Raw genomic sequence first — 14,344 nt, 5'->3', positions numbered from 1 at the left:
GTGGATTCCTGTCAAAAACCGAACACAGATCAAGCATGAAAAGAGGAAGAAGATGTACTGAACTAGTTCAATCTGCTCTTTTTTCCACAAAATTATGAATTGGCCATGCGGTCGTTGACGAATCTGTTCGCGGTATTCAGATATGTGTCCGTGTCGTGGAGCAACGTCCTTTTGCAGCACTGAGGTGTAAGGAAGGGACCTTCACATGTACGTGCCTCCTGCTTGTTCTACACAAGTACCACATGTTAGCGGTCTTGCGTTCCGTTTTGGAAGTTTTGACTCTAGAATTCCTTCGTTGCAACTCAGTTCACATCAGTTTATTTCTCGTTTTCATCTCTGTCGGAGGTCTATGCGGCATCTCGCTTGCTGTCTCTATTCATCACATTTACGAGGGTCACTCCAAAAGAAATGCACACTATTTTTGTAAAAATGCAGTTTTCATCACGCATATGTGAAAGTTTTACAGTGCGTAGATACATCCTTTCAAACTTCGTTCAACCTGTTCCCGTGAGTGGCGCCGTCACAGCATGTCTTCAAGATGGCTGCTACAGTTGACGTTCGTCAGAAGCAACGCGCTGTCATAGAATTCCTGTGCTGTGAAAACGAGACACTGGGAAACATCCACAAGAGGTTGAAAAAGGTGTATGGAGATGCTGCTGTCGATCGCAGTACAGTTAGTCGGTGGGCAACCAGGTTACGTGATGAAAGCGGGCACGGCAATATTGAGGATTGTCCTCGCAGCGGCAGGCCTCGTACTGCACACACTCCACACAATGTGCAGAGAGTTAACGAATTGGTGACTGCTGACAGACGCATCACAGTGAACGAATTGTCACGCTGCGTTGGGATAGGGGAAGGAAGTGTTTGCAGAATACTGAAAGTGTTGGCGTTAAAAAAAGGTTTGTGCCAGGTGGGTTCCCAGGATGTTGCCAGTGGCTCACAAAGAAACAAGAAAAACGGTATGCAGCGAAACTTTGGAACAGTACGAGAATGGTGGAGATGAATTTCTTGGAAGAACTGCGACAAGTGATGAAACATGGCTCCATCATTTTTCACCAGAGACGTAGAGGCAATCAATGGAGTGGCATCATGCAAATTCACCCAAGGAAAAAAGATTCAAAGCTACACCTTCTGCTGGAAAAGTTATGGCTACGGTGTTTTTCGATTCCAAAGGATTCTTGCTTGTGGACGTCATGCCAAGTGGAACCACCATAAATTCTGATGCATATGTAACGACACTGAAGAAACTTCAAGTTCGACTGAGTCGTGTTCGACCACATCGGCAAAAGCAGGATGTTTTGCTGTTGCACGACAATGCACGGCCACATGTCAGTCAGAAAACCATGGAAGCGATGACAAAACTCGGATGGACAACACTGAAACAGCCGCCTTACAGTCCTGACCTCATCTCTTTGGGAAACTGAAGGACTCTCTTCGTGGAACAAGGTTTGAAGATGATGACTCCCTTGGGCACGCTGCCAAACAGTGGCTCCAACAGGTTGGTCCAGAATTTTACCGCGCGGGTATACAGGCGCTGGTTCCAAGATGGCATAAGGCAGTTGACAGGGATGGAAATTATGTTGAGAAACGAAAATATTGTTCCTGAAGGATGAATCTCCACACTGAAACTTTCAAACATGTAGGATAAAAGATAGATTTTTAAAAAAATAGTGTGCATTTCTTTTGGAGTTACGCACGTACTTGCGACGGTAATATATTCTTACCACATGACTCATGCTCTATAACCAGTGTCTAGCATGACAACTGCTGAAACTGCAGAAGGAGAGCAGACACGTCAATGGCCAGACGGAAGGTACACATTTTTGCGAATATGGACAACCTTCAGCTGTATAATGCAATGACGACAATGAAAATTTGTGCCGAACGGGTACTCGAACCCGGATTTGCTACTTGTTGCGAGCGGTCGCCCTGGGCTCTATGTGCACGACTCACGGCCGCACCCAAACTTACACAGCCTGTACTCGCACACCCATTATGTACGACGGGCGTTTGAAAAGTCTGTGCAAATTTAGAAACTACACTCCTGGAAATGGAAAAAAGAACACATTGACACCGGTGTGTCAGACCCACAATACTTGCTCCGGACACTGCGAGAGGGCTGTACAAGCAATGATCACACGCACGGCACAGCGGACACACCAGGAACCGCGGTGTTGGCCGTCGAATGGCGCTAGCTGCGCACCATTTGTGCACCGCCGCCGTCAGTGTCAGCCAGTTTGCCGTGGCATACGGAGCTCCATCGCAGTCTTTAACACTGGTAGCATGCCGCGACAGCGTGGACGTGAACCGTATGTGCAGTTGACGGACTTTGAGCGAGGGCGTATAGTGGGCATGCGGGAGGCCGGGTGGACGTACCGCCGAATTGCTCAACACGTGGGGCGTGAGGTCTCCACAGTACATCGATGTTCTCGCCAGTGGTCGGCGGAAGGTGCACGTGCCCGTCGACCTGGGACCGGACCGCAGCGACGCACGGATGCACGCCAAGACCGTAGGATCCTACGCAGTGCCGTAGGGGACCGCACCGCCATTTCCCTGCAAATTAGGGACACTGTTACTCCCGGGGTATCGGCGAGGACCATTCGCAACCGTCTCCATGAAGCTGGGCTGCGGTCCCGCACACCGTTAGGCCGTCTTCCGCTCACGCCCCAACATCGTGCAGCCCGCCTCCAGTGGTGTCGCGACAGGCGTGAATGGAGGGACGAATGGAGACGTGTCGTCTTCAGCGATGAGAGTCGCTTCTGCCTTGGTGCCAATGATGGTCGTATGCGTGTTTGGCGCCGTGCAGGTGAGCGCCACAATCAGGACTGCATACGACCGAGGCACACAGATCCAACACCCGGCATCATGGTATGGGGAGCGATCTCCTACACTGGCCGTACACCACTGGTGATCGTCGAGGGGACACTGAATAGTGCACGGTACATCCAAACCGTCATCGAACCCATCGTTCTACCATTCCTAGACCGGCAAGGGAACTTGCTGTTCCAACAGGACAATGCACGTCCGCATGTATCCCGTGCCACCCAACGTGCTCTAGAAGGTGTAAGTCAACTACCCTGGCCAGCAAGATCTCCGGATCTGTCCCCCATTGAGCATGTGTGGGACTGGATGAAGCGTCGTCTCACGCGGTCTGCACGTCCAGCACGAACGCTGGTCCAACTGAGGCGCCAGGTGGAAATGGCATGGCAAGCCGTTCCACAGGACTACATCCAGCATCTCTACGATCGTCTCCATGGGAGAATAGCAGCCTGCATTGCCGCGAAAGGTGGATATACACTGTACTAGTGCCGACATTGTGCATGCTCTGTTGCCTGTGTCTATGTGCCTGTGGTTCTGTCAGTGTGATCATGTGATGTATCTGACCCCAGGAATGTGTCAATAAAGTTTCCCCTTCCTGGGACAATGAATTCACGGTGTTCTTATTTCAATTTCCAGGAGTGTACTTACGTGTTTGGGATAAACCTTTTTCACCTTTCGACGTAGTCTCCTTTTGAACTTATACACTTCGTTGGCGCTGTTCTAATTTGTTGATCCCTTTCGAATGATAGGAATTGTCCAAGTCTGCAAAACAGCTATTAGTTGCCGCAATCACCTCCTCGTTTGAATAAAATCTTTGTCCCGCCAGCCATTTCTTTAAATTAGGGAACAAATAGTAGTCCAAGGGAGCCCAGTCTCGAAAATAGGGTGGATGTGAAACGAGTTGGAATCCTATGTCCATTAATTTTGCGAGCAAAACTGCTGAGGTGTGCTGGTGCATTGTCGTGCTGGAAAAGGACACTTTTGCGGTCCAATCGCCGGCGTTTTTCTTGCAGCTCGGTTTTCAAACACTCCAATAAGATGAATAATATTCACCTATAATAGTTTTACCCTTTTCCAGATAGTCGATGATGATTATCCCTTGCAAATCCCCAAAGACAGTCGCCATAACCTTTCCGGCAGAAGGAATGGTCTTCGCCTTTTTTGGTGCAGATTCTCCCCTGGTAACCCGTTGTTTAGATTGTTGTTCGGTCTCAGAAGTATCGCAATATATCCATGTTAAATCCACAGTGACGAAACGACGTTTTAAGTCCTGCAGATTCTTCCTGAACAGCTGCAAACCATCCTTGCAACACTTTACACGATTCCGTTTTTGGTCAAGCGTGAGCAGTCGCGGAACCCATCTTGCGGATAGCTTTCTCATGTCCAAATGTTTATGCAAAATATTATGTACCCGTTCGTTCGAGATGCCCACAGCACCAGCAAATCTCACGCACCTTAACTCTTCTCTCATCCATCACCACATCATGGATTTTATCAATGGTTTCTGGAGTCATAACCTCCATAGGGCGTCCAGAACGTTCACCATTTCTTGTGCCCAATGGCCACTCCGAAAATTTTGAAATCACTTATCAACTGTTCTAATCGAAGGTGAAGAGTCACCGTAATGTTTATAAAGCTTTCCTTTAGTCTCCTGAGGCGTTTTTCCTTTCATAAAATAATGTTTAATCACCACACGAAATTCTTTTTCGTCCATATTTTGACAATCATTCGACTTCCTTGGTTCACACGAATGCCAAACATAAAGAAATAGATCAATATGGCTGAAAGTTGGTGTCCGTTCTTTCCAGAGATGCTACTAACTAAACATGACATCGTTGCGCTCCGGTGGTGCCATCTCTCTGACTTCGCACAGACTTTTCAAACGCCCATCGTATATTCCCGTACAGCGGAGACGTTTTACTTGAATGTCGCTTGCCCGATGTCGGTGGTTAAATACGACATTGCGGTGCCTGTATTATTACCAATTACGATGCACAGATCCTTCGGACATGAATGCATGCATGCAGGCACTGGGGCGACTATAAAAAGCACTCCGTCTTCAGGCCACAAGTGGCCCATCGGGACCATCCGACCGCCGTGTCTTCCTCATTGAGGATGTGGATAGGAGGAGCTTGTGGTCAGTACACCACTCTCCCGTTTGTTATGATGGTTTTCTTTGACCGGAGCCGCTACTATTCGGTCAAGTAGCTCCTGAATTGGCATCACGAGGCTGAGTGCACCTCGAAAAATGGCAACAGCACATGGTGGCTGGATGGTCACCCACCCAAGTGACGGCCACGCCCGACAGCGCTTAACTCCGATGACCTCATGGGAACCGGTGTATCCACTCCGGCAAGGCCATTGCCCGGGGCGACTATAACCATTATGAAATACAATAAATGTATTCAGAGTTGCGAATATGGACAAGCTTAATCTGTATAACTGAATGATCACAGTGAAAATTTGAGTATCGTAATTCGTAATAACGCAGGCACTGCACTATTGCAATTGTCCACTGATACCAGGTAAGCTACTTTCAAGTAAAACGTCTTCCCCATGCGGGAATATACACAATGGATGTACGAATACAGGCTGTAGACACTTGATTGACGACATATTGAAGTTCGGCTCTGGCTGTGAGTTGTGTTCGGACAGGCAAATGGCGCTGGCACGGTAGCTCGGCGTGTTCGGTCAGAGGGTTTAGCTGCCCTCTGTAATAAAAAAAACTGAGTGTACTGTTCAACGAACATCCTGACCGAGTGTCATCAGATGTTCGCCATTAACAAAGTCAACCAACAATATAGAACAAAATGAAAATAAAAAAGTCGGCATGCTAGCTCAATGTGTTCGGTCAGAGGGTTTAGCTACCCTCTGTAATAAAAAACTGAGTGAACAGATCAACGAACAACCTGAATGAATGTCATCGGATGTCCGCCATGAACAAAGTCAACGAACAATATAGAACAAAATTTAAAAAAAAAACGGCATGGTAGCTCAGTGTGTTCGGTCAGAGAGTTTATCTACCCTCTGTAATAAAAAACTGAGTGAACGGATCAACGAACAACCTTAACGAGTGACATTGGACGTCCGCCACGAACAAAGTCAACGAACAAAATGAAAAAAAAAAAAAATCGGCACGGTCGCTCAGCGTGTTCGCTCAGATTGTTTAGCTACCCTCTGTAATAAAAAAGTGAGTGATGGATCAACGAACAACCTGAACGAGTGTAATCGGATGTCTGTCACGAACAAAGTAAACGAACAATATAGAACAAAATGAAAATAAAAATAGTTGGCATGCTAGCTAGCGTGTACGGCCAGAGGATTTAGCTACCCTCTGTAATAAAAAAATGACTGAACGGATCAAGGAACATCCTGAACGAGTGTCATCGGACGTCCGCCATGAACAAAGTCTACCAACACTATAGAACAAAATGGAAAAAAAAGCTGGCACGGTAGCTCAGCGTGTTTGGTCAGAGGGTTTAGCTACCCTCTGTAATAAAAAACTGAGTGAACGGATCAACGAACACGCAGAACGAGTGTCATCGGACATCTACCACGAACAAAGTCAACGAACAATATAGAACAAAATTAAAATAAAAAAAGTTGGCATGCTACCTCAGTGTGTTCGGTCAGAGGGTTTAGCTACCCTCTGTAATAAGAAAATGACTGAACGGATCAAGGAACAACCTGAATGAGTGTCATTGGACGTCCGCCACGAACAAAGTCAACGAACAAAATGAAAAAAAAAAGGCACGGTAGCTCAGCGTGTTCGGTCAGAGGGTTTATCTACCCTCTGGAATAAAAAAAAACTGAGTGATGGATCAGCGAACATCTTGAACGAGTGTCATCGGACGTCTGCCACGAACAAAGGTGACGACCAAAATAAAACAAAATGGGGAAGAAGAAAATGGTAAGGCGAACGCTCGCGATAAGCAGGAGATTGGGGTTCGATTCCCGGTCCGGCATAAATTTTCACTGTCGTCATTCGGTTACACAGCTGACGATTGTCCTTATTCGCAACTGCGAGTACTTTTTCGTAATTACACAGGCACAGCAATATCGTACTTATTTAATTAGTCACCTTTTTGAGTTTAGATAATCCGATGATATTGCAAACGGCTGAAAGCAAGGGAAACTACAGCCGTAATTTTTCCCGAGGGCATCCAGCTTTATCCCCGATGTTATTCAATTTGTCTATTGAGCAAAAGAAAAATTCGGAGTAGGAATTAAAATCCATGGAAAAGAAATAACAACTTTGAGGTTCGCCGATGACATTGTAATTCTGTCAGAGACAGCAAAGGACCTGGGAGAGCAGTTGAACGGAATGGACAGTGTCCTGAAAGGAGGATATAAGATGAACAGCAACAAAAGCAAAACGAGGATAATGGAACGTAGTCGAATTAAATCGGGTGATGCTGAGGGCATTAGATTAGAAAATGAGACGTTTAAAGTAGGAAGTGAGTTTTGCTATTTGGGGAGCAAAACAACTGATGACGGTCGAAGTAGGATATAAAACGTAAACTGGCAATGGCAAGGAAAGCGTTTCTGCAGAAGAAAAATTTGTTAACATCGAGTGTAGATTTACGTGTCAGGGAGTCGGTTCTGAAAGTATTTGTGTGGAGTGTAGCCATGTATGGAAGTGAAACGTGGACGATAAATAGTTTAGAAAAGAAGAGAATAGAAGCTTTCGAAATGTGGCGCTAGAGAAGAATGCTGAAGATTAGATGGGTAGATCACGTAAGTGATGAAGAGGTATTGAATAGAATTGGGGGGAAGAGAAATTTGTGGCAGAGCTTGACTAGAAGAGGGGATCGCTTGGTAGGACATATTCTGAAGCATCAAGGGATCACCAATTTAGCATTGGAGGGCAGCGAGGAAGGTAAAAATCGTAGAGGGAGACCAAGAGATGAATACACTAAATAGATTCAGAAGGATGTAGGCTGTAGTTGGTACTGGGAGATGAAGAAGCTTGCACAGGATAGAGTAGCATGGAGAGCTGCATCAAACCAGTCTCTGGACTGAAGACCACAACAACAATGCGATGATGCCTTGTCATGGAGAAGCGCTTTATTTTTAAAGTAACTTTGCAACCGTGACTGTTTTGCTATCAATATATAGATATCCTATAGTTTTGATTGCACTCCGCTCAAACATTTGACAAGAAACAGAAAAGTTAACTCACCTATTAGTCCAATATGGTACTCATCCAAGTCTAGTCTAATTCGGTACCCATCCAAGTCAAAGACGGGTGGTGACGTTTGAGCGCCATAGGTGGTACCATTGGTGAGGTTCCTTCAGTGCACTTCGCGACGGTGTAGACGTATAAGCGCCAGACACACGCGGACATGACAACCGGCGCGGCTTCTAGTGTCTCTGTGTGGTTGCGTTTCATCTGGCGGTAATACCGCGTTATCAGCGAGGCCGTCTCTCCAAGGCGAACTGATAGCGGGCCTTAGCCTTTTGTCTCCACCGCGTACCCCTCAGCATACGAGACCGTGAAAGTTTCGCGATGTCGCCGGCGTGTCGAAATCATCCATCTAGAAATCGACAACAAATTGTCAAAGTCACTGTTTGGGTTTCTAAGGCGTTCCGATATTGACAACGCTATTTACACATATAGCGAGAATGTTCTTTATTCGATACACAACAATTTTTTTTTAAATACACTCATGCTCATTAAGGATAATGCTGATACATGCTGAAACAACGCTCTGGTGGGCGGTTTGCGGGTTTAAATCACCTCGGGGTATGACCTTGCGGTGCATTTGTCCTGCGGTCATCGCGCGGTGGCGCTGGCGGCAGTCCACAAACGCAGAGGTGTGTTGGTGCTGCGAGTAAGTGTGCAGACATTTACCGACGTGCTAATAGTGTGTGTTAAAATTGACTCAAAGAACACATATTGATGACGTTATGAGGGGTAGAATACTAGGGTGACTGGAGGATGGTTAAACACAGCAGGTCGTAGCACGGGTCCTCCGTGTGCCACAAAGTGTGATCTTAAGATTATGGCAACGATTCCAGCAGACAGGAAACATGTCCAGGCGCTACAGTGCTGGACGACGATAGTGTGCAACACCACAAGAAGACCGATATCTCACCATCAGTGCCCGCAGACGGCCACGGAGTACTGCACGTAGCCTAGCCTGGGACCTTACTGCAGCCACTGGAACAGTTGTCTCCAGACACACAGTCTACAGTCGACTGAACAGACGCGGTTTATTCGCCCAGAGACCTGCAAGGTGCATTCCACTGACCCCTGGTCACAGGAGACCCCATAAAGCCTGGTGTCAAGAACATAGTACATGGTCATTGGAACTGTGGTCCCAGGTTTTGTTCTCGGACGAGTACAGGTGTAGTCTGTTCTCGCCGGGTTTCATCTGGCATGAACCAGGAACAATATACCAACCCCTTAATATCCTTGAAGGGGACCTGTATGGAGGTCATGGTTTGATGTTGTGGGGTGGGATTATGATTGGTGCACGTACACCCCTGCATGTCTTTTACAGAGGAACTGTAGCATATCAGGTGTATTGGGACGTCATTTTGCAGCTGTATGTCCGCCTTTTCAGGGGTGCCGTGGGTCCCACCTTCCTCCTGATGGATGATAACGCACGGCCCCACCGGGCTGCCATCGTGGAGGAGTACATGGAAACAGAAGATATCAGGCGAATGGAGTGGCCTGCCTGTTCTCCAGACCTAAACCCCATCGAGCACGTCTGGGATGCACTCGGTCGACGTATCGCTGCACGTCTTCAAACCCCTTCGACACTTCAGGAGCTCCGACAGGCACTGGTACAAGAATGGGAGGCTATACCCCAGCAGCTGCTCGACCGCCTGATCCAGAGCATGCCAAACCGTTGTGCGATCTGTGTACATGTGCGTAGTGATCATATCCCATATTGATGTCGGGGTACATGCGCAGGAAACAGTGGCGTTTTGTAACACACGTATTTCGGGACGGTTTTCTCGACTTATCGCCTCTACCGTGGACTTACAGATCTGTGTCGCGTGTGTTTCCTATGTGCCTATGCTATTAGCGCCAGTTTTGTGTAGTGCCACGTTGTGTGGGACCACATTCTCCAATTATTGTTAATTTATGAGCATGAGTGCATTACGTGTTGGTCCCACAAGGTGCCACCTTACGGCCCATATTTATTCTTGCGTATATCAATCATCTTTCTTCAGTAACACTATCAGATGCCAAATTTGTTTCCTTTGCAGATGATAAAATATTGCAATACGAGTAAATAACAAATTAAGTATAGTCTTACACACTGTAGTTAATGCAATTGTAATGAGTTAAAAATGGTTCCCACCCAATTCTTTATCACTAAACTTTGAAAATACACTAGGCAGTTCAGAGGTTATAAGAGGTTTCCTCCCAGTTACATCGAAAACGTAACGGAAAGCCGACAAGAGAGGTTGACGGTGCCAAATTCTTGAGATGAAAACGGAAATGCCGTGTGGCTGGGGCCTCCCATCGGGTAGACCGTTTGCCTGCTGCAAGTTTTTCGAGTTGTCGCAGTTTGGGCGACTTGCGTGTCGATGGGGATGAAATGATGATGGTAAGGACAGCACAACACAGAGTCTGTGAGTGGAGATAATCTCCGACCCAGCTGGGAATCGAACCCGGGTCGTGAGGTATGACATTCCATCGCGCTGACCACTCAGCTACCAGGAGTGGCCATTCTTGAGACTACAATTAGACAATAAAAAAGAGTAACGAAGAGCAACAGAAATGAGTTTAGCGATAAATTCAACACAAACATTTGCTGCCACGATGTACACGGAGTGAACTAACTCAATTTTGGAAACAAAATAAGGACTTACATGCGAAGCGAGGAGGACATAAAAACAGATTAGCACAGGCAAAGAGGGAATTCCTGTCCAAAATAAGTCTAGCGCTATAAAAAATAGGACTTAATCTGAGGAAGAAATTCCTGAGAATGTACGATTGGAGCACAGCAATGTATGGTAGTGAATCATGGACTATGGGAAAACTGGAAGAGAAGAGAATCGAAGCACTTGAGCTGTGTGTGGCCGGCCAGTGTGGCCGAGCGGTTCTAGGCGCTTCAATCCGGTACCGCGCTGCTGCTACGGTCGCAGGTTCGAATCTTGCCTCGGGCATGGATGTGTCTGATTTCCTTAGGTTAGTTAGGTTTAAGTAGTTCTAAGTCTAGGGGACTGATGACCTCAGATGTTGAGTCCAATAGTGCTTAGAGCCATTTGAACCATCTGAACTAGAGTGAGATATAGAGGGGAAAAATGGAAGGCAAACAGAGATTGGAATATATCCGGCAAGTAATTGAGGAGTACAATGCAAGTGCTACTCTGACGTGATGAGGCTGGCACAAGAAAGGAACCAGTCAGAAGAATTACGACTAAAAGGGAAAAAAATCGAAAATCTGGCTTCATGACCAGCTGGGTCGGACATTATCTCCACTCACAGACTCTGTGTTGTGCTGTCCTTACCATCATCATTTGTACGTTAGTCACACATTTGGCAAGGTACATATCTCAGGTATCAATCGTCTGTCTTTTACGGGTTCGATCGCCTTTCAGGAATCCATGATTATGGATCCCACCGATTCGCTTATATTAGAGCAGAGCGAAATGTTGTTCGTGAAACGTGACTCTTTGCAAACGCCCTGTGGTTTTGGAACTGAAGCTACTGTTTACCGACGAGCGTTGTTATATTCGTAATTTAATCCTGCCTAATAACGGACGTCATTCATAGGCTATTCAGAAATTACGCCGTAAATGTTAAGCCTTCTCCCTCATATTGTTAACATCTATACTATGTCACGAAATTGCTAAAGGGATGCACGGTGCGAACTCCAAGTGCAGGTTATCTATCTAACGGCTTCCAGGGGCAAAAAAAATTTAATCTTCAGTATTTCGTGTAATTACTGACATACTTTAAAACGCCGCCATCACCCACTCACTAAGCGGTATAATCTTACGTTAATATTTAACATAATTAAGTCACACATAAACAGTGTTTGTATCTTGAGACAGGGCGTGCAAATTACACAGATATATTGATCTAGTATTTCGAAACTTTTTATCGTTGACAGCAACCACTAAAATAGAAAAACATATCTTACTGCATTTTCGCTGTTCACACACTAAAACTTCAGCAGCAGGCATGATTTTTTTCGATTATTATCCTTTAAGAGAATGATTGAACTTGAGTAGTCATGATTTCTTCTTCTCCCCAAATTCTTTTCATGCGCTCGCTGTGCTCTCTCTAACATTCTTCCTAACATTTATTCCCTGTTCTTTTCTCGGTGATTCTTTATGATGTTTCTGAACTGTTCTTGATTGTTTGCTGTCTTGTGTGATTTCCAGTTCCTTAATGTCTTCTTCTGTTCCACTGATCCACTTTAACTTGTTCGTACTACTGTTCGCTAGGTCAAAGATTTGCGTTGTGAGCCTGTTCTTATTCATCCTGCTGATATGTCCACAAAATTACATCTTTCTCTTTCTAAAGGTGTCCGTCACTGTTTCTATCTCTGTGTAGATCTCTCTTGTTGGCCTCTTTATCCAGGTTCCTTCACAAAACACTGGTCCAAATATTTTCCTCAGAATTTTTCGTTCTTGCTTTTCAATTTGATTTTGCTATGACCATGAATCATTGTAGTTTCTGCAGCACAGAGTGCTCCTGGTAGACCCACTGTGTTGTAATGCCGTAGTTTTGCATTGACAGAAATAGGTTTTTTATTGTAGTGATTCCAAGTGATTCTATATGCATTCTGTGATTTGGAATTCTTTCTTGATTGGCTATGGAGTTCACTCCTGATGGCTGGATTATCTCTCCTGGATATTTGAAGTGCGCAACTCGTGAGTTGTAATGGGGAGATTATTTCCAGGCTTGCTTCTATGTATTGAGTCTTCTCATAGGGGATTTGTAGGCCAGTCCTCTGTGAGATTTCGTGAAGCTTCTCCAGTGCAAGTTTGGCTTCTCCTGTGTTGTTGGTAAGAATGGCAAGCTCGCTTCAAACTAATTCTCTGCTCTTTTTTAAACCCGAGTTGAATTCCCTCTGTTTCCTTTTCCCATGTCTTCACAATAAAACACGATGTTTTAATGTGTTACTTCCTTAATACTAAGGATATAAAATGTAGACTGGCAATGGCAAGGAAAGCTTTTCTGAAGGAAGGGAAATTTGTTAACATCGAGTACAGATTTAAATGTTAGGAAGTTGTTTCTGAAAGTATTTGTATGGAGTGTAGCCATGTATGGAAGTGCAACGTTTAGACAAGAAGAGAATAGAAGCTTTTGAAATGTGGTGCCACAGAAGAATGCTGAAGATTAGATGGGTAGATCACATAACTAATGAGGAGGTAATAAATAGAACTGGGGAGAAGAGAAATTTGTGGCCCAATTTGACTAGAAGAAGGGATCGGTTGGTAGGACATATTCTGAGGCATCGAGAGATCACCAATTTAGCATTGGAGGGCAGCGTGGAGGGTAAAGACCGAAGAGGGAGACCAAGAGATAAATACACTATGCAAATTCAGAAGGTTGTAGGTTGCAGTAGGTACTGGCAGATGAAGAAGCTTGGACAGGATAGAGTAGCATGGACAGCTGCATCAAACCAGTCTCAGGACTGAAGACCAAAACAACAACTACTAAATCTATTAGCAACACATTTTGCAGCCAGTATCTACATATATCTGTGACTGGATTATGATAAAATTATATCATTAAATGACACATACGGCTCAGGTGTTATGACGTCATAAAACTGAGATGCGTGAAGAACCAGTTCTCTCTTAAAACTATGATGAGGTCCCATACTCCGAGGAGCGTAGGGGACGATGCCGACGAGGCAAGATCCTAGCGGAGGTGATTTGCCATTGCCTTCCTCCGACCGTAATGGGGATGAAGACGACACAACAACACCCACTCATCTCGGGGCAGGGAAAAATCCCTTACCCGCCGGGAATCGAACCGGGGACCCCGTGCGCGTGAAGCCAGAACGCTACCACAAGACCACGAGCTGCCTACGGCCAGACTTAAATCATCCTGAATGAGATTTTCACTCTGTAGCGGAGTGTGCGCTGATATGAAACTTCCTGGCAGATTAAAACTGTGTTCCGGACCGAGGCTCGGACTCGGGACCTTTGCTTTTCGCGGGCAAGTGCTCTACCATCTGAGCTACCGAAGCACGACTCACGCCCGGTCCTCACAGCTTTACTTCTGCCAGTACCTCGTCTCCTACCTTCCAAACTTTACAGAAGCTCTCCTGCGAACCTTGCAAAACAAGCACTCCTGAAAGAAAGGATATTGCGGAGACATGGCTTAGCCACAGCATGGGAATGTTCCCAGAATGATATTTTCACTCTGCAGCGGAGTGTGAGCTGATATGAAACTTTCTGGCAGATTAAAACTGTGTGCCGGACGTAGACTCGAACTCGGGACCTTTGCCTTCCTGTTTGATAACGAGAACCCATAGCAACTTCCAACAAACTTTAAGGATAATTTCAATCCTTTTCTAAGAAATTAGGCCACGGGCAAATT

The 14,344-nt window shown here is 45.8% G+C and overlaps 1 protein-coding gene across 1 annotated transcript in view; it reads right to left on the bottom strand.

Annotated features, from left to right (window-relative positions):
- Positions 1 to 8,176, bottom strand: part of LOC124552318 (organic solute transporter subunit alpha-like) — a 62,028-nt gene extending 53,852 nt beyond the window's left edge. The window contains exon 1 of the mRNA XM_047126591.1: positions 8,003 to 8,176. The gene's annotated coding sequence lies outside the window, so the exon portion shown is untranslated. The remainder of the gene's footprint in view (positions 1 to 8,002) is intronic.
- Positions 8,177 to 14,344: the final 6,168 nt, after the last annotated feature.

The sequence above is a fragment of the Schistocerca americana genome, chromosome 10 (assembly GCF_021461395.2).
Source record: "Schistocerca americana isolate TAMUIC-IGC-003095 chromosome 10, iqSchAmer2.1, whole genome shotgun sequence".
NCBI classification, from domain to species: domain Eukaryota; kingdom Metazoa; phylum Arthropoda; class Insecta; order Orthoptera; family Acrididae; genus Schistocerca; species Schistocerca americana.
This window is presented reverse-complemented; position numbering and strand designations above follow the sequence as displayed.